General features: G+C 42.2%; 1 pseudogene; it reads left to right on the top strand.

Moving 5' to 3' along the window:
* Window positions 1-4825: 4825 nt before the first annotated feature.
* LOC116052981 overlaps window positions 4826-21513 on the top strand; it is a 22563-nt pseudogene continuing 5875 nt past the window's right edge.

The raw sequence follows: 21513 nt of genomic DNA, 5'->3' as shown, positions 1-21513 counted from the left end.
GTGGGATTCGTAAATTTGCGGCCCGGAGTGGGGAAGGGGGTTCTTGGATTTGATTGGGTCAGGCCAGTGCCAATAAAGAAAATTAACTAATGGGCTGCTAGGAGTTCTTTATGGGCCGGCACGGCCAAAAAAAAAAAAGAAAAAAAAAGGCCTATTTATATCGGCGATTCGGCCCAAAAGTGCGTCGGCCCATCGGGAAAATGCCGGTATGCCAGATGGCCAGTCCAGCCCTGCACACACACATACACACAGACACACACACACACACACACACACACACACACACACACACACACACACAGACACACACACACACACAATTTAAAAACAAATCACAAATATGCCGATTTATGCTAATAATATGTTGGACTTATGTGACTCATAATGGTTAAACAATAACTTGGGGCCCCCCTGAAGTAACTATAGCCGTACGTACACAACGGCGCTGACTTGAGCTGTAAAAGAAGCTCTGGCCGCCCCGTCAAGGACACTTGTCAGAAATACGGGGAAGCTTTTGACGCTTTGGCCGCTCTGACATGGCAGCATTCTATGTTCCATCATGTTCAGTCTTAACTTCACTAAAACCCCTTACAGTGTTGTCAGCTGCACCCGCTCCTCTCAACCCAAAGGCAGCCTCACAGCACTTCCTGTGTGAAAGATACTGTGTGTGCGCACGTGCATGTGAGGGAGAACAGGTGGCAGCTGACAGCACTGCGAGGGTAACAAGCTTACTACTTTACTTTACTAACACCCCTCACAGTGTTGTCAGCTGCACCCCGTTCCCTATACGCAAACAAAGTCATATCATAAATGATAAGGAACCCAGCAACAGCGATGATGAGCTTCTCCTCCTTTTTCTCTGAACTAATGTTTTGGTAGGAACGAAAGTTCACATCGTATGTTTCTCTGGGATCAGCCAGTGCGAAGGATGTCTATTCCGATTGGTTGCTGGTCGTTTGCCGCTGAACTGTGTCATAGCTCATTACCATAAAGTTGACCTACTAGTGTAGTTGCTCAAAACGCTCAAAACGCCCAAAACGCAACGCCGACGGATTTGCCCCTCGTTGCAGCTGAGAGAAGCCGGCTTCCATTGAAAATGAATGACTTCCTGTAACTTTGAAGCTCAAGTCGGCTGCGGTGTGGACGTACAGTAGGTGTGGAAGCACCCTAAATGTATTTCTCATTGTTTACAAGAAGCACATTAGCACTAAGCCTATAACTTCAACGGTCAATCCATGATAGTTTGGGCCGAAAGTGAACGAGGGCAGGTGTGTTTTCAATCCCCCGCTCCTGGCCCACCCACTTTCCCTCTGCTCTCCATGTGGCCTCCGTGTAATGTCTGTATGCTTTTTTCTCATACCAAGGGCTGAGGGGAAGCAGTGGTGCAGTCTAATGTCATGTAGACTACAGTCTAATGTCATGTAGACTACACCACTAAGGGGAAGTAAAAGAGGCCATGTTGAAACACCAATGAAACCAAGGCGAGAGTTAATGCTGAAAGACTTCCATTTCAGCTGTGAGGAAGTTTCATTTTGATGATGTGACATAAAGGTTAGACTCAGTCCAAAACACACACACACACACACACACACACACACACACACACACACACATACACACACACACGAACGATAAGGAGCGTCGCTTCACTTCGTCTGATGGAAGTTGAAGCTCCTTTTCTACGCAGACCTGCTGAGGACAGAAGAGATGCACGCTGATGGCTGAAAGTTCAGTAAGTGGAGCTATGATTAGTTGAGATGATGTCATTGACTGTTGTTTTTGGAGAAACGGTTGAATTGACGGTGAAAGTGTGACTGTTTAAAGCTGTGAATCGAGATGGCCGCCTGTGTGAGCAGCAAGCAGAGAGAAGTCAGATAAAGAGTTGCTTTGAATGAGAAAGATGAGTTCAGTGTGATTTAGGGTCTGTCAGGGCTCTCAGAGATGTGTGGGGGAAGGTCGCAGACAGGCGAGGATTAGGACTAGGAAACACTTTGTTGCAGCGGTGAAAACAAGCTGTGATGTAACGTTATTGGGCAACTGATCAGCGTCAGTCAGCGTACACTAAAAGTTCTGTTACTGCCGCTGACAGATTATTATTTTAAGTGTCTGACAACATTATGAAAGGATCCCTACAGAGATAGACCTTTTGACAGCAGATCTAATGGAGGAGAACTGGATCCATCCTCATGTTTCTACTGGGACGGTTGGTCAGACTTGACAGGCGTATACTTGATGTACTTCGAAATAAAAGCAAGCAAGGAAAGAATTAGGCAAAATTCATGCATGACAAAAATAAAAACAAGATGACACACACAAACATATACACACTCACACACACATAGAAACATGTATAGACATATACATACATGCATACACATATACACACATGCATACACATATACACACATGCATACACATATACGCACATGCTCACACATATACACACATGTATACACATATGTACACACATGCATGCACATATACACACCTGTATACACGTAGACACACATGTATGCACATACATACATCCCAAATGTGCTGCTATTTATAGTAGATGCACAAACAGAAGCCAACACACACAAAAAATAACAAAATAATAAAATAAATCAACAAGAATCGTGTTATGTCAAGTTAGAAACAAGAGCAGGTTAATTGTAGATAATTAAAGACAGATGCCTTAAAAAAAACAAATGAAGTAATCGATCTAAGTGAGGTGGGCAAGGTATTCCAATCAGATGGCGCTTTAAATTTAAAGGCACGTTGTCCCAATTTCTTTGGAGATTCTGGGAACAAAGAAAAAGGGGTAGTCAGTATGTCTCAGACTGTATGTTGATCTATATGGGATTAGATGTTGTTTTAAATAAGGAGGATAGTTAAAGAAAATTGATTTAAAAATAAATGGCAGCCAGTGAGAATGCCTTCTAGATGTAGGTGTTAACCAATGAAGGGACTCATACATCAGGCAATGATGGGTTCTATAAGGACACCTCAGAACAAATCGACAGGGACTGTTATAGGCTACATGGAGAGGTGTTGTGGCAGGAAGTAAAACAAGACAAGACAGAAAACCAGACTACCAAAATAAAAGAGGAAACAGAAACAAACACAACCATAACTGAATGTTTGTCTCGAAAAGCGACTCAATAAAGAGTTTAGTTTTTTGTTTATTTTTGTTTATTTTTCAGATATATATATATATAGACTTTAGGAGAATAAATCATTATGCAAGTACCTTTACTTTTAATACTTAAAGTACATTTAACTCTATGCTGCTATTTGGAGAGGATTGCTCCAACAGAATTTCGTTGTATCGCATACAATGACAATAAAGATAAAGATCTATCTATCTATTTAAAATCACCACTGAGACCAAGTACAAAGACATCTTGTCCAATGACAGCGTCCTCTGAAAGTATGATAGTTACCCACTCTGTCATATTGTCCTGTTGCTAACATTGTAGCCTTCTGACTATTTAGGTAGCTGAAGAGTATTGATGTCAGCCATGGCTCAGACTAAAAAAACAAACATGTGTTGCTTATTGTATGTTCACACTAGCCAAACGCAAACAGAAAGAAGAAAGGTAATTATCCAACACAGTCTCACTCCCTACTCGTCAAATGTCTGACGCATGGTCAAGGGGTACTCGTTGCGTTATTTTTCTGCTTCTCTGTCAACCGCTCCTCTGACCCTCCGCAGTCCACCTTTTTTCAATTTCGTTAACCCCTGCCCTTTTCCTTCTCCACGCCCAATCACCTGCAGCTATTTTGAATTTTTGAGTGACAAGCAACCAAACAAATGCTACAAATGCATTGTGTGTGCATGTGTGTAGTGTGTAATGATCATAGACTGTATAATATTAACAGTCTATGGTCATTATGAAGAAGCTTGTATATTTTATCGAACATTTTACATTGAAGAGCAACATTACAAGTTATGCTCATGGCATGTTTTAAACATATTTTAACTTATGTTTTTTAAACAACAGTGAATATGTTTAAACATGTTAAGAAAGACTAGATATATAGAAATGTCTGTGCTACAGCAGCAAGTACACAACGACTATACAGATATACAATAAATAATAAATAAAATACAAGAACACTTTACATTTGGGGTCTTCAAGATTTGTTAAGCCAAGGACCACTTAAGTAAAAGAGACAGATCAGGGACCCAGTACTACTTATATTGTATAAAATTAAGTTGAATATTAAACTGGGCCTATAACGTGTAGGTCAGCCTAAAGCCTTTTTCATACATATTTAGTGCATATAATACTAAGCTATTAAAATAATAATTTTTGGTATGATTTTATAAATCATGTTTTAATGTAAAACACACATGTGGCACAGTGAATCCTTAGGATTAACTGTATCTGTGGAGCTTAGTGACTACCTAGCCAGTTAGCCTGTCTACAGAGGAGTTGATTCACAAATTGTGAAGCAGATTTATATTTGCTAATAATATTGCAAATTATATGTTGGATTCATATTAAGGTATTTTAATTTTCTTGGGAAATAATAAAAAAAAATAACGACAATTTGGTGGCCCCCCTGCAGTAATTCTGAGGACCCCTGTTGAAGATCTCTGCTCTACATAAAAAAAATATACACAGGAAATTATGTACAACGTATATACAAATAAAAATGTAACCTACTTAAATAGTGTAATATAAACATGTTTGTGCAAGTTGCGCTATAGTGCAGTATTGTGATGTGTGAGGTATTGAGAGTGTTATCTCAGCGGTTGAACAGTTTTGTATTTTTAACCCTATCCCTAGTAATGACACTTTTCAGAATCCCGTTACATTTATATAGCCATGGAAAGATGCGTACACAGACATGCTGTCTCTTAGCCACGCTGTCTCTCCACCACAACTGGGATTTTTTTTCTTTGCTATTTTTCTCAGTGTTATTTATCAACTATTTCTGGTTACCAATGAACATCCAGATTATAGCCAGCGTCAACGTCTATTCTCAACTAGTTCTAGCTGTTAGTGGATGTCTAGATTAAAGCCTGACTGGACATCATTTCTCAGTTTTATTCATCAACAAATTCAGTTTGTCAATGGACATCCAGATTATAGCCAGCATCAACCTCAATTCTTAACTAGTTCTGGCTGTTAGTGGACATCTAGATTATGGCCTGACAGGACATAATTTCCCAGTGTCGTTAATCAACTAATTCTGGCTGTCAATGGACGTTCAAATCATGGCCTGCACGGACAGACAGGATTTCAACTTGTTTTGTTCGTCCACAAACATTGCTTGCTCAGTGGGTCTGCTCCTATAGGCACCTTGGTGTTCATATGGACAACACCTTTGGCTGGAAGGCCCGTGTTGAAAGTGTGTGTTATCATTTAGAGCAGACACCCACAGTGAATCAGAGGGTTTATGTTATACAAGGCTGCATAACAGAGCATATTAATATGACTGTCATGAAGGTTGTGAAGAGGAATAGAAACCAGTCTCTCCAGACAAGTACAGAGACTATGGTCTGATCTATCTTTATTCTCCATGCCAATTATGAGCTGTTATCCTCTGGCAGAATATATGGGTACACCAATGTAAACTTAACATTTCTAAACTATAGGCCTAATTCGGACCTACCTCAATTAAAATTTTAAATAATGTTGCTTGAGGCTGCGGGTGTTGTGCAATAGCTTCATGACATGATGTATATGGTTGTGTGTTGCTCTTGTCACTGTTTGTGAAAGATAAGCAATAGATTGTTGCTGTGTGATGTGCCTCAGTCTGGCTACATATCACTTTGTTTATGTTGTTTTTTATTGTAAGTATATGTCAGCTGTATGATAAAACAATATGTCAAGTGTTATGTGTGAAGCATTTGAACTCAAGGCAGATATCCCTCTGGGGACAATAAAGTATCGCCTGCAAAGTGGTCTCCATGATATGTAAACATTAAAATGTTGTAGGACTATAGCAAACACATCGTTGGAAAGGTCTCAACCTGGTGAGTAACATATGTCAGTCTGAAGAGGATACATTACTCCTGCTTTGAAATATTGACCTCTGAACCTTAAACCCATTACATCTTTGAAGGCTTGTCATTTAGCAACAGAAGGAGCTACACACATGGGACCAATTGTTCTAGAAAGCTCTGGACACCGGCTATCATGTAGATATCATTTTCAAAGTTTACCCACTGTAAGCACTGTCGCATTGCATTGGGGGATATCAGCTTTGAATGCGTCTAGCTCGGATCATATCATAATGTTCTGTATTACTGCATACTGTAATATTTCACCGGTAATAAGACTGAAATAATATTATTAAAATAAAGAAATGAATACCATGATAACATCTAAATAAATGTTGATAGATGTAGCGTTATAGTTTAAAAATAAAAAGCAACCCAGCTTTCATGGCCGAAATAGACCGAAATAATAACATTAAAAGAATATACATATAAACCATGATAAGATATCGTGAATAAATGTTGATTAAAACAGCGGTTATTGGGCTAAAAATACCAATAACAAAACTGTCACAGATTTCGAGTTAAGAGGGCGTGTTTTCTCTTTCGTCTGTATCCGACATTGAGGGATTAACATGAATGTCTATCTGACGGACCCCCCCGTAGAAAAATAACGCAACGGGTACCCCCCTGGTGTTGAAAATTAACGACAGGGGTCCTTGACCATGCGTCATACATTTGACGAGTAGGGAGTGTTAAATTATCAGGAACTAGTGTACAATGTGTGCAAGAAAAAAGAAAATAAGCTGCAAATGAATCAACCTCATGGGTCATCCAATCTCTCCTCTTTCATAGCCACAACATGGCCACGTTCAGTCCCCAAAAAACGTAGCAACACATTTTTTTTTTAAACTAGGGATGCACCGTTCTGCCGGATACTGAATCCACTGGTTCAGATTCTGCTGAGTCCTCGTCCCATCCTCAGTCCATGAACACAGTAAACTCATTAATGAAGTAAACAGTGACTGTCCTTCCTTTGCCGTACCTGAAGTTGCTGCATTGTGGCTACTGTCTGTAGATTCCTTCATGCACAACTCGTATTCTTTCGGATGTTTCATACCAAATGTTGTAACAGCGGCCATTTTGTGTATTGCTTAGGGTCCTGGCCACCACCAGACTAATCAGCATTACAAATTGAACATGTAGCTGGACTTGAATGGCCTTCTTTTGACTGAAAGTACTGCCAAACAACATTATTTCTGCTCACGAGTTCCATTTCCACTTTCTCACAGCCTACTGCATTGAACGCTCCACCTACCTACACTTGCACTAGGCGCGCTACACTGGTCGACGTAATGACGGCGCTGTTGATTATGGGAAGGTGTTTACGTAGGTGGAACACCTTCCCATAATCAACAGCGCCGTCATTACGTCGACCAGTGTAGCGCGCCTAGTGCAAGTGTAGGCTTCGGTTCGCTGGAAAAAAAAAATCTAAGGTTCGGGCAGAAACACAACCCCGTCAAAAAGCCCAATATTCAGCCGAATTTGAAGCCCAATCCTGGATTCAGTGCATCCCTGTTTTAAACTGAAACGTATCTGACAGACTCTGCCCAAAACAGGGTGGACCTGGCCAACCCCCCCAACAATCTGCTGTGATATCCTCACCTGTCACCTGTTTGCATTTGATTGATTGGTGATTTTTTTCCCATTTAGCCTAAGTCTATCAATCTGACAACTTTTACAACAAGACCTCATAACTATTATGTACCTAATATATGTGTGACAGGTTATTGTGATTGTTTGTTGCTCTATTTAGAATGCAGAGCCAAAGTTATTATAAATGACTAAAGTCACATTAACAACTGGCCTAATGTTCATATAAATAGTCAGTTTGAAGTGAGCAAGCAAGTTTGACAAAGGTAATTAGTTGATAATTGTGCCAAAGCAGTTGAGAAAAACAGTAAAAAACCTGTGAGAGAGGAGCCCCAGAAGCTCCGCCTCTGTCTATAACTGTTTCCCATATCTCATCTGATATATCTCTGTGTCTTTGCCTTTCTTTGGCTCTTCCTCTCACCCTCACCATAGGGTTGCTTTGAATGAGAAAGATGAGTTCAGTGTGATTTAGGGTCTGTCAGGGCTCTCAGAGATGTGTAGGGGAAGGTCACAGACGGGCGAGGATTAGGACTCAGCAGTAAACATTGTGTTGCAGCGGTGAAAACAAGCTGTGATGTAACGTTATTGGGAAACTGATCAGCGTCATGGCATGGTTTATTTCAGTTAGCCTAATAGCTAGTTTGATTTGCATTGAGAGATGATCTTATGGAAAGTACCCCATGCCAATCTCTAGGTATGGTGAAGGGTATGTGATGATATGGGGCTATTTTAATTCCAAAGGCCAAGGGAACTTTATCAGGATGCATAGTATCCTGGATCCATGAAATAACTGGCCTTTAAAAATAAACATCTGCCTGACTCTATGGGAATTTAACATAGGGGTGTACTTACTTTATGAGGATATTTAACATTAATATGAGTTCCCCCAGCCTGCCTATGGTCCACCAGTGGCTAGAAATGGTGATAGGTGTAAACTTAGCCCTGGGTACACTGCTCTGCCTTTGAGAAAATTAAAGCTCAGATGGGCCAATCTGGAATCTGCTCCTTATGAGGTCAAAAGGAGCAAGGTTACCTCCCCTTTCTCTGCTTTGCCCACCCAGAGAATTTGGCCCACCCATGAGAAAGATAGAGACATCATGGTTTTCAAACGAGCAAAGTGGCAGTTGGTCAAGGCCACACCCCCACCCCCCACCTTGCCCCCCCATCTCTCCTCCTCAATAGCTACAGACACAGAAATTTCTCATCCTAAGGAAAGCTCATTGTGGGACTGGCTCTAGTGGCTGTAATTCTGCACCAAGGCTGAATGTCGAGAAAGAGACTTCAGATACAGTATTAGGGGACCACTAAGGCCTATATAAAAGAGACTTCAGATACAGTATTAGGGGACCACTAAGGCCTATATAAAAAAGACTTCAGATACAGTATTAGGAGACCACTAAGGCCTATATAAAAGCATCCAAAAAGCACCATGTCATGGGACCTTTAAGGAAGAACATTTATTCATGTACAATACATTATTCATTCACAAAGAAAATTGGTGTCCTTAAAGGTTGGATTTTTCCTCATTCTTTTAATTAAGGCATTAAGATCAATTTCCAAATGATGATTTTTTTATTCCTCTTTTTAGTAAGCTTTAAGGTCCTGACACACCAACCAGACGGCCGACCGTCGGCAGAAAAGGCAGTCGGACTGATCAGTCGGATCCTCGAGGTCCAAAAAATGCCTCAGAACACACTGAGGCGACGCCGACTTGAGCGTACACTCGTGTGCGCGTGTGCGAAGCGTAATACATCTCCATAACAGCAGGCGGCGCTGCTCTGTATTGTTTCCATTAACAGTCTGATTATTTACCAGAAAATGGATTGGACGAACGCGTCACATGGTTCTTTTTTCTCCGGAAATTCACAGAATACAATCTCATATTGTACTAAAATAGTTCACCGAAACGTGTTTCTGAAAACATTTTAAGCGAGAAATAGGCCGTGCAGTTTCTGAATCTGTCTTCATTTCAGATTGACAAAGATTTTCGTCAGATTTTGAGCGGCTCATCCACTCCCCATTTCCGGGCGAGTCCCGACTGTCCTGTCTCCGACTGAACATGTCGGGTCGGCCCAAATGAACGCCGACAGCTCCTCGGACGGCCGACGGCACGGAACACACCGAACAGACTCGAGTCACCGACCTCGCCAGACGGTCCAATTATCGGGCTGGTGTGTCTTCTCTCTTAGCATGACAGCACAGTTACACATCAACAGTATCAATATTCAGTATAAGCCATGAAAGCATAAAAACACAGCCAAGCAACACAGACCTAAGCCATCTTCTTGCATGGAACTAGTGTACAATATGTGCAAGAAAAAAGAAAATAAGTTGCAAATGTATCAACCTCATGGGTCATCCAATCTCTCCTCTTTCATAACCACAACATGGCCATGTTTTTTAACTGAAACGTATCTGACGCTGCCAGACACAGCCCAATTGTCTGTACTTGTCAAGTTGGGAGTGAGAACAGGGTGCCCCCCCCCAACAATCTGCTGTGATATCCTCACCTGTCATCAGTTTGCATTTGGTTGAGTGGTGACAAATGACTATAGTCATATACTGCATATTTCATAGTGAGGTGTGGCCACTCACACAAAAACACACTCAAACACAGAAACACACGTAAACACAAGGTTGTACAGAGAAGAGATATATCGCAGCTAAATTATCAGGAACTAGTGTACAATATGTGCAAGAAAAAAGAAAATAAGCTGCAAATGTATCAACCTCATGGGTCACCCAATCACTCCCCTTTTATAACCACAACATGGCCACTTTCAGCCCCCAAAATTCGTGGCAACAAGTTTGTTTTAACTGAAATTTATCTGACGCTAACAGACACTGCCCAAGTGTCTGTATTTCAGGACAAATTACTTTAGTCATAAAGTCCAACCAGTCAGAAAGCATATTTCATAGTAAGGTATGGCCAAGGTGTGTAAACTTATGAGCACCACTGTATATTCCTGATGTAGTGTCTCTACCTGGTGGCGTCAGTCTGTAACTACAGCTGCTGACGGATACAATCCTGATGTAGCGTCTCCATGTGGGGTCGTCATTCTGTAACTACATCTGCTGATGGATATATTCCTGATGTAGTGTCTCCACCTGGTGGCGTCAGTATGTAACTACAGCTGAAGCAACAACAACAGATGGAAACCTGACGTGTTGAAGGCCTTTTAAAAAGTTGCTCTCATGTCTTCTTATCCATACACTGTAACAACTTTCTGTACTTTTTGGAGCATTGCTAATACACAATCAGATACTGTGTAGCTACCACTTTAACTTATGTGTAGTAAAATTGTTGTAGACATCATTTGAATATCTATATATGCTATACTGTGCACCCTTGTTTGAGTATGCTGCTTCATTTACAAATTAGATGAATATCATAGATAGAATAATAGATGAATTGGATAAAATATGAACTGCATACCTAAAGTATATTTCTCATATGTAAAATGTACATTAACATTAAAGGTCAATGGTAAATAGTAAACAGTCTTTAAAATGGCTTTTCATTTCGAAGCAAAGTAAATGCCTCCTGCATCTGTGTGATTCAACTTCAGTACATAAGTTTGTCATAAACAGGGTTGGGCAAATTACTCAGAAAAAAAAACAAAATAAGAACGCACAACCTGTTTAGCAGCTTCTTTGAAACTCCATTTTATTTGTAGATAATTAGCCTTACAGGAGTCAACAACCAGCCAAACATTCTCAGTTCATGCTGTTATGTTACAAAGACTATCACACATTCACATATTAAGTTTTATCTTATACATTATATCGAAGATCCTGTAGGACTTCCAGATACAGACTGAACTCACCATTGTCGCACCAAATGCCTCTCGGGTCGGAATTTTTTTTCTACCTGAAAACTGACCTGAGATAACTTCTCTTGTAATTTGACACTATGAATACAATTTGAATGGAAATTGAAGAATGAATATGAGAAGCTTGGAAAATACCAACGTCTTAGGGGGGAGCTAAAAAAAAGATATAGAAAGTGAAGGTATCAGAGGTATACGAGGTGACAATGTTTGGTTTCTTTTGGATCGTTGCAGGGACCAAAGATGACAAGGCCTCAAGAGGTCGTCTTAAGAACTTTAGAAGACTTAGGAGCTGAGGACTTTGAAAAATTTAAGTGGCACCTGCAGCAGAAAGGAGCCCTTGAAGATTTCCCAGCAATCGCAAAGAGCAACCTGGAGAATGTAAACAGGATGAAGACAGTGGACCAGATGTTCTCGACCTACAGTATGAACACTATTAAAGTGACCAGAATAGTTTTAGTGAAGATAAATCAGAATGAGCTATTGAAGAATTTATCAAACACCATCTCAGAACCTGCAGGTAAGTCATAATATTATTAATTAGAAAATGGATGTAACAAAAAATCAAACATATCACAATGTCTTCAACAAACATTAGCTTTGTAGCCAATGTCTCCCTCTTATCTACAAAGATATATATATATATATATATATATATATATATATATATATATATATTGTGCTTACAACAACAGAACAAGTTACCAAAGCAAACATCTACCACAGACACAAAAATATAGTGTCTCCAAGAACAAAGTTGATGAAACAAAGTCAGACAATCCAGTTTTTGTTGGCTCTTCTGGTTAACAATTGCACACACTGATGCCACTGTGAGAAACACCTTGGACAATATTAATTCCCATCCCTCTGTAATTAAGTCATACACCTTCTGGTTTCTTTGGAGACCACAGAGTTCACGGATGCATGACTTGGATGGACAACATATCAGATGTTGTTGAGGAATAATAAGTCATTTTAAATAAGTGAATTGCTTAAATAGATTTCAGAAAAACAGAAATGTGCACAGACATTAACTGCAACAACCCCTCATGGATTTCATTGTTTTATGTTTTCAGATATTCTTGCTGCATGCCAACGAAAAGTCAAATCCAACTCACAAAAGAGGTTCCATTGTGTGTTTGAGGGGATTGCTAAAGCTGGAAACAAAACCCTTCTGAATCAGATGTTCACAGAGATCTACTTCACGGAGGGAGGGACTGCAGGGGTCAATGATGAACATGAGGTCAGACAGATTGAAACAGCATCCTGGACACCAGACAGAACAGAAACAACAATAAGATATGAAGACATCTTTAAAGCCTCACCTGGAAGAGCTGAACCAATCAGAACAGTGATGACAAAGGGAGTGGCTGGCATCGGGAAAACAGTCTTAACAAAGAAGTTCACTCTGGACTGGGCTGAAGGAAAGTCCAACCAAGACATCCAGTTCACATTTATGTTCACCTTCAGAGAGCTGAATGTGCTAAAAGGGAAAAAGTACAGCTTGGTGGAACTTGTTCATTTATTCTTTAGTGAAACCAAAGAAGCTGGAATCTGCAGGTTTGAAGAGTTCCAGGTTGTGTTCATTTTTGACGGTCTGGATGAATGTCGACTTCCTCTGGACTTCCTCAACACTGAGATCCTGACTGATGTTACTGAGTCCACCTCAGTAGGTGTGCTGCTGACAAACCTCATCAGGGGGAAACTGCTTCCCTCTGCTCGCCTCTGGATAACCACACGACCTGCAGCAGCCAATCAGATCCCTCCTGAGTGTGTTGACATGGTGACAGAGGTCAGAGGGTTCCCCGACCCACAGAAGGAGGAGTACTTCAGGAAGAGATTCAGAGATAAGTATCAGGCCAGCAGAGTAATCTTCCACATCAAGTCATCACAAAGCCTCCACATCATGTGCCACATCCCAATCTTCTGCTGGATCACTGCTACAGTTCTGGAGAAGGTGCTGAAGACCAGAGTGGGAGGAGAGCTGCCCAAGACCCTGACTGAGATGTACATCCACTTCCTGGTGGTTCAGTCCAAACGGAAAAATGTCAAGTATGATGAAAAATCTGAGACAGATCAACACTGGAGTCCCGACACCAGGAAGATGATTGAGTCTCTCGGAAAACTGGCTTTTGAGCAGCTGCAGAAAGGCAAGCTGATCTTCTATGAGTCAGACCTGACAGAGTGTGGCATCAATGTCACAGCAGCCTCAGTGTACTCAGGAGTGTTCACACAGATCTTTAAAGAAGAGAGTGGACTGTACCAGGACAAGGCGTTCTGCTTCATCCATCTGAGTGTTCAGGAGTTTCTGGCTGCTCTTCATGTCCATCTGACATTCACCAACTCTGGAGTCAACCTGCTGTCAGAAGAACAAACAACATCAACACAGTTCTACCAGAGTGCTGTTGCCAAGGCCTTACAGAGTCCAAATGGACACCTGGACTTGTTCCTCCGCTTCCTCCTGGGTCTTTCTCTGCAGACCAATCAGAATCTCCTACGAGGTCTGCTGACACAGACAGGATGTAGCTCAGTGACCAATCAGGAAACAGTGGAGTACATCAAGGAGAAGATGGATGAGGATCTGTCTCCAGAGAAAAGCATCAATCTGTTCCATTGTCTGAATGAACTGAATGATCGTTCTCTAGTGGAGCAGATCCAACAGTCCCTGAGTTCAGGACGTTTCTCCACAGGTAAACTGTCTCCTGCTCAGTGGTCAGCTCTGGTCTTCATCTTATTGTCATCACAAAGACATGTGGATGTGTTTGACCTGAAGAAATACGGTGCTTCAGAGGAGGCTCTTCTGAGGCTGCTGCCAGTGGTCAAAGCCTCCAACAAAGCTCTGTACGTGCACACACAACTATCCAGATTAAATATATTTTTTCTTCTTCCTAACAACGTTTTCTTCTAATTATTTTATGTGTTGCTGATTCCTCTTCAGACTGAGTGGCTGTAACCTGTCAGAGAGAAGCTGTGACGCTCTGTCCTCAGTTCTCAGCTCCCAATCCTCTAGTCTGAGAGACCTGGACCTGAGTAACAATGACCTGCAGGATTCAGGAGTGAAGCTGGTGTCTGCTGGATTGAAGAGTCCACACTGCAGACTGGAAACTCTCAGGTTGGTATTTAGCTGTTTTGTAAGCTCTTATTGTCTTCATATATTAACTATTGGATGGACACAGTGGCCTCAGTTCTCAGCTTCTAATCCTCTAGTCTGAGAAAGCTTGACCTGATTAAGAAGTTAAATATTAAAGGGATATTTTACTGCTGTAAAGATGAATATGTATTATATTGGGTCATTCATGTAGTAGAGATGTGAATTTTCTTTAGAAGTTGGTTCCCTTTAGACCGAGAAAAGCGAGAAAATGTATTTTTGGCTCATGTGGATGAAAGACAACAACTCCCAGAATGCACTGGCTTCGCTTCCCTACGAGGCCACCCCCAAGCCACGCCTACCGGTTACAGACATAGACAGACAGTGAGGCCACATCAACTCAAGTACGTTTTTTTGTCATTTCAACCATATACACGAAATGTTTCACCGTGTCTCAAGTGGTGTTACACATTTAAAATATATAGAAACAACATTATATAAAAATGACATACAAAACAGGCTACATTTAGTGCACACACATTATAGGCTCCGTAAAGTCGCATTGATAGCATTAGCGCTTCGTTGGATGTAAACACTGAGTATAAACACAGCCGTGAATTTGCATGGATTGTAGAATGGTTGCCATTTAACAGACACAAACTCCAGCAGCTGTTAGCAGTAGTTGGATAAAAGCACTCCATTTCTGCACCAGTCTGTGTCTGTGTTAACATAGCCCACCTCCACTAGTCTTACCGGACAGAGCAGCATCTCTATCCGCTCGGAAGGCTTGCAGGCCTGGTAGCTAGATAGTCCAGTACACTGTTGTTAAGCCATGTTTCCACAAAAACAAAAACACAGCAGTCTCTGAAATTGCGTTGGGAGTTTTATTAAAGTTGGATGTAATCCAGTTAGTTGTCTAATGAGCGGACACTTGTAAGCAGGATGGATCGGACAGGTGGCCGTCTAGCATTAGTTTTCCACCTAGCTGGAACTCCTGCCCTTGTTCGACATTTCCGCTTTCACGCATACCACTTTCGAGGTCCCTTTCCCGGGCTAGCAGCATCGGGCGACCCCGCGGGCTGAGGTGCTGGTCTCCGTAGCAGCCAAAGCTTGCGTAGTGTTTCGAGTATTCCATCTGTAATAATATCATCTCAGTATAAGATGGCGCCGCTGTGTGTGTCTCGCCGCTTACCTGTGTTGGAATTATTGTATATTTGCCTCTGTCTACTGTTTGTCATTCGTAATGTGTCACCTCTGCTGGTGTATAATCGCCTGACTCTTTTAAGTATATATTATTCTGCGGAGAAAGTGCCGATCTACGGCGTTGATGGTCAATCTACGCCGCCACCTTTCGTGGCGTCCATACCGGCCAATCTACGGCGTCAGCCCCGCCTGCCGCTCTGCAACAATCACCGCAGGAGACGCGGTAAGATAGGAGGAGTACGTGTCAGGCTCAGAGCGTACCTGGCATCATCCTCCACCAGCGATCTGGGCTATCCTTGTGTTGGGTTTTCCGCGGAGGTCATCGGCTGCAATCCGCGGCGTTCTCTGGTACACAGTTACCGGTGGCTCCGGTCGACTGTACCCGACTCCGAGTGCACATCTCCCCGCTGCTGGAACAGGAAGCGCTCAAAGCGAGGCTGTGAGCATGGGAATCTCCGCCCGATCAATCGTGCTTCCCAACAGACTGAAAGATGCTCAATTCGCATGGCGCTGATCAACACTAGATCACTCACGAATAAGACTTTTATTTTGAATGACTTCTTTACGACAAATGCGCTGGACTTTCTGTTGTTGACGGAAACCTGGCTGAAACCAGGTGATGACAGCGCGTTCACGGAGCTCCTCCCCCCCAGCTGTTCTTTCCTCAACTCTCCCAGAGTGTCAGGTCGGTGTGGTGGGCTGGCCACTCTCTTCAAAGATGAGTACAGATGCAGATTATTACCTGCATCCTGTTATAATAGTTTCGAGCTTCAGCTGTTTGTGGCTGATCTGGATTCTCCTGTGTTGTGTGCAGTTATTTATCGCCCACCAAAACTCAACAAGGATTTTATGAGCGAGTTTTCAGAGTTTTTAGCTGATGTTGTTCCTAAATATGACAAGCTCCTGGTCTGTGGGGACTTCAATATCTGTGTGTGTTGTCCCTCAAACCCACTTGCTCATGATTTTAAAACTCTTTTGAGCTCATTTGGCCTTAATCAATGTGTGGAAGGGCCGACACATCATCTTGGCCACACCCTGGATCTCATCATCTCATATGGGCTTTCAGTTTCACTCAGTGAAATAACAGAAACTGGTATTTCAGATCACTTCCCCATCAGGTTTGAGATCAGTGTTCCACCACCTGCTAGTAGGCCTATATCCTCAACTTCTAGGCGCCGCTGCATTACCTCCTCTTCAGCTGGAGAGTTTGTTTCTGCGTTTGTGGGCTCACAGTTTTATGCAAAGAATGGTCTGGTATCTCCCTCTTCCCCAGATAACATTCTCTCTGTGTTCCACTCCACATGTACTGACATTTTGGACTCTATTGCCCCTGTTCGGACTAAAACTATTAAACCTAAGGCGGACCCCTGGCTAAATGACACCACAAGGGCCCTTAGGCAACACTGCAGAAAAGCTGAACGAAGGTGGAAGAAGGACAATTTGCATGTATCTCTGGGTTTATTAAGGGACAGTCTAGCAGCATACCAGAAGGCTGTGAAGGTGGCGAAGATGCAGCATCTCTCATCTCTCATCGCTAGCAGTTGCCATGAACCTAGAGTGTTATTCAATGTGATAAACTCTGTTGTGAATCCATGCACCTCTGCTCCGACAGATGTTTCAAACAGTACTTGTGAGAATTTTCTCTGTTATTTTATGGACAAAGTTGCTTCTGTCAGGCAAAACGCCAGTGCTAATGTCAATGTGTTTGTACCTGCTGCTCCTACGCACTCTGCTGTGTTTACGGAATTTAAGCCAGTTTCTCTGACATTGCTAACTGAGGTAGTGCAACACATGAAACCGACCAACTGTCCTTTAGACATTGTTCCTGCCAGGATAGTGAAGGAGGTTTTTAATAGCACCATTGGGTCAAGTCTTCTTACTTTTTTTAATTCCTGTCTTAGCTTAGGTTCTGTCCCAGCTGCTTTTAAACATGCTGTGGTCAGACCCTTACTTAAGAAGCCTCAGCTTGACCCCACAGTATTGTCCAATTTTAGACCAGTTTCACATCTGCCTTTTAATGATATTAAGTTGTGGCTTTCACAAAACTTACTTCATTTGAATGAAGCTAAAACTGAGTGTATCGTCTTTAGTACTTCAGGTATGCCAAACTGTCCAGCTGTGAGTTTGGAAGCCCTGGCTTCATACCTTAAGCCAGCTGTCAAAAATCTGGGGGTTACTTTTGATTGCAACTTGAAATTTGATAAGCAAATCAGCAATGTTGTCAGAATGAGCTTTTTCCAGCTTCGTCTCCTGGCTAAAGTTAAACCCTTCCTTAACAGGCATGATCTAGAAAAGGCGATTCATGCTTTTATTAGTTCAAGGTTGGATTACTGTAATGCTCTCTATGTTGGTCTGAATCAGACCTCCATCTCACGACTTCAACTTGTACCAAATGCTGCTGCTCGCTTTTTAACTAACACATCTAGACGCACACACATTACTCCTGTTCTCTACACCCTTCATTGGCTCCCTGTGCGTTTTAGAATCGTTTTTAAGATTTTATTGTTTGTTTTCAAGGCCTTAAACGGCCTGGCCCTGGAGTATTTGTCCGAGATCTTAACCCTGCGTGAGCACAACCGGTCCTTGCGGTCCTCAAATCAGCTGGTTTTAGAAGTCCCAAGGTCAAAGTACAAACGTTGGGGTTATCAGGCTTTTGCAGTTGCTGCCCCGAGACTTTGGAACAAATTACCCCCTGAAATTTGGACGACTACAGATGTAGCACTTTTTAGGTCTAAACTCAAAACTTATCTGTTTAGAAAGGCTTTTAATACATAGTAGTGGTGTGACAATTTCCTTCTCCTATTTATATGCAACCTCTTCTGACTTTATTGTTTCTATGTGTCATTCTTTTTATTGTATATGTTACATGATGTGTGTTTTAGTCTTGATTCTGATGTTAAGCACTTTGGATACCTGTTGGTTACTGTAAAGTGCTATATAAATAAATGTTGATTGATTGATAAAATGTTGATAACGTTTCTGCATATATCCGATCTGTACCAATATATGTGCGGTAGTTTGAATGCACATAATTGTTGTAAAAGTTTACTGCTGAAAAGAGAGAGCTGTAGCTTAGCACCAAGATGGCTGACACTTGACTCGCTTCGGGTAGTGACAGTCCATCCCCCTATGGGGGATTGAAAACATGCGGAACTAGCTGGCTGTAGTCCACAGACTCTGAGAAAAATGCGAGATGATGCTAAATGACGAGTTTTGTGTCATCAGAGGCTTTTTCCAGACCCACAATACAGAGAAATCTAGTCTCAGAGGGACATGAGGGAGGGCAGCACGGTCATTCGAAAATACTACCTGGTTTCTACTGATAAAAAGGTTAACGCTAATCGGTGCAGTATCCCTTTAGTCCTTTTTATGATTCCGTTTTAGATTTGGCAACAATATCGTACTGAATGGGTTTCACTAACTCTGGAGCTTATCACCAGGATAGTGTTTCTGTTCATGAAACAGAAATGTTACTTGGATATACAAAGAGCAGGTTTATTACAGGACTTCAGTGCTTTGATATACTAACTGTATTCTCCATCAGTGACAGTTCTTGTTGCTGTTGTAAGCATCTATGTGTCTAAGGTGTGTGTGTGTGTGTGTGTGTGTGTGTGTGTGTGTGTGTGTGTTTGCAGTCTATCAGGCTGTCTGATCACAGAGAAAGGCTGTATTTCTCTGGCCTCAGCTCTGAGCTCCAACCCCTACCATCTGAGAGAGCTGGACCTGAGGTACAATCATCCTGGAAACTCAGGAGTGAAGCTGCTGTCAGCAGGACTTAAGGATCCTAACTGGAAACTGGAAACTCTCAGGTATGGACAGATGGACAAAACAGTTCCTCTGCCACTAACCGAGGAACTCTGGTTCATGTTTAATGGAGGATCTGAGTGAAGGTGTATGAAGTTGATTGTGACTATTTCTTCCTGCAGGATGGGCAATGGTGGACCGCAGTGGTTGAAACCTGGTCTGAGGAAGTGTGAGTGTGTTTTAAGTTTGATTTATTTTATTCACTAATTGTCAGGGTAAATGCACATTGATCAACATCCCTGTAAATGGGCCAAAAGGCTAATTTTCACCTGTTGTCCCTCTGCTTGATGGTAAATATTAAAATAACCAAAAATCATACACACACAAACACACATGCACACACACACACAAAACACACACAGAGACGCACACACAAACACACACAAACAGACAAACACAAACACAGAGAGACGCACACACACACACGCAGAGACACACACAGACACACAGAGACACACACAGGGACATACACACACACACACATGGGGAATAGAGACGTGACAGATGGGGCGCGCCAAACGGGAGGATATTTTCCTTTTTATGCCTTTATATTTTTATCCAGACATCCCAACTGTCCTGGAAGTTCCAGGAGTCTCCCGCATATTGATAGCGGCTCCTTGACGCCCGCAAATGAGATCCAATCTCCCGAAATCTGGAGCAAGACCGCGCACTAGACTAGAGAGAGTGTGTGTGTGTGTGTGTGTGTGTGTGTGTGTGTGTGTGTGTGTGTGTGTGTGTGTGTGTGTGTGTGTGTGTGTGTGTGACTATAAATGCAGCGCGTGTGAGAGCAAACCGTCCTTAGAGATGTGTGTTGCCGCTTATTAGACCGATCACCCCCGGGGGCGACACCAAGTGTAACAGAAATTCCCCTCCACACCCCCACCCCTTTATCAAGACCACACACCCCAGTCACGTCAATAAGCCACTTGATTTCTTTCAAAGAAAACTGGCAGAATACCGTCAACAGGAGACTGGCATGGTAAAAGCTGCATCAGTAAACAGTAAAGCACAGATGGCTTCATATAGAGTGGCATACAGAATTGCACAATGCACGACATGGTGTCAATTATACTTGACGAGACAAGCGCAGCAAAATTAAAAGCTGTCAAACGACACAGTTGCGAGATGTATATGCAACATTTCAAGTGATCTTGAGGAACAACTCATAGAAAAATTAAAAGACAGTTGTTTTGCGTTACAAGTGGACGAAGCTACTGACAGCTTGTTCATCTCGTACGTCCGCTTTGTGAATGGCGAGTCACTGTGCGAGGATTTGCTGTTTTGCAAATAGGCCTACATAAAAAATAGAGCCACAGCTGATGAGCTGTTTAAGATCATGGACAGTTAGCCTACCTCAAAGAACACGGCCTTAAATGGGAAAACTGTGTGGGCTTTTGCTCTGATGGCGCACAGCCCATGGCAGGGTCAGGAAACGGGCTGCAGGCACTAATAAAGAGGGTTGCGCCAGATGCGCATTGGACGCACTGTGTCATTCACAGGGAAGCGCTCGCGTCAAGGCAGCTCAGCCCTGAACTAAATGAGGTTTTGACACAAGTTGTGAGCGTGGTAAATTTTATCAAAACCTGACCCCTGAAAGTGCGACTGTTCTCCGCACTTCGTGAGGAAATGGGAGCTGATCACACATCTGTGCTGTTTCACAGTGAAGCAAGGTGGCTCTCCCGGGGCAAAGTGCTGTTGCGCGTCTTTGAGCTCAGGGCACAGATTCGGATTTCTCTTTTCTTTTTTTAACGGATTGCAAAATGGCACATTTATTTCTTTTCTATTTTTGAACTTGATACAAATTTTGACACAGCTGCACTTTTATTTTCTTTATTTTTGAACTTGCTGTTATTTGATGTAGCCTAGATAGTTTGTATTTAGATACAACATGTTACTATAGGCTACTGATACTACTTGTTACTTAAATAACTTGGAACATTTTAAGCTTGTTGCGTATTTCATTAGCATTGTGTTGGGGCGATGGGGGCAGGTGGGGCTTG

The sequence above is a fragment of the Sander lucioperca genome, chromosome 6 (assembly GCF_008315115.2).
Source record: "Sander lucioperca isolate FBNREF2018 chromosome 6, SLUC_FBN_1.2, whole genome shotgun sequence".
Taxonomy (NCBI): domain Eukaryota; kingdom Metazoa; phylum Chordata; class Actinopteri; order Perciformes; family Percidae; genus Sander; species Sander lucioperca.
Note: the sequence above shows the minus strand (reverse complement) of the source record. Positions and strands in the feature narration are given on the sequence as shown.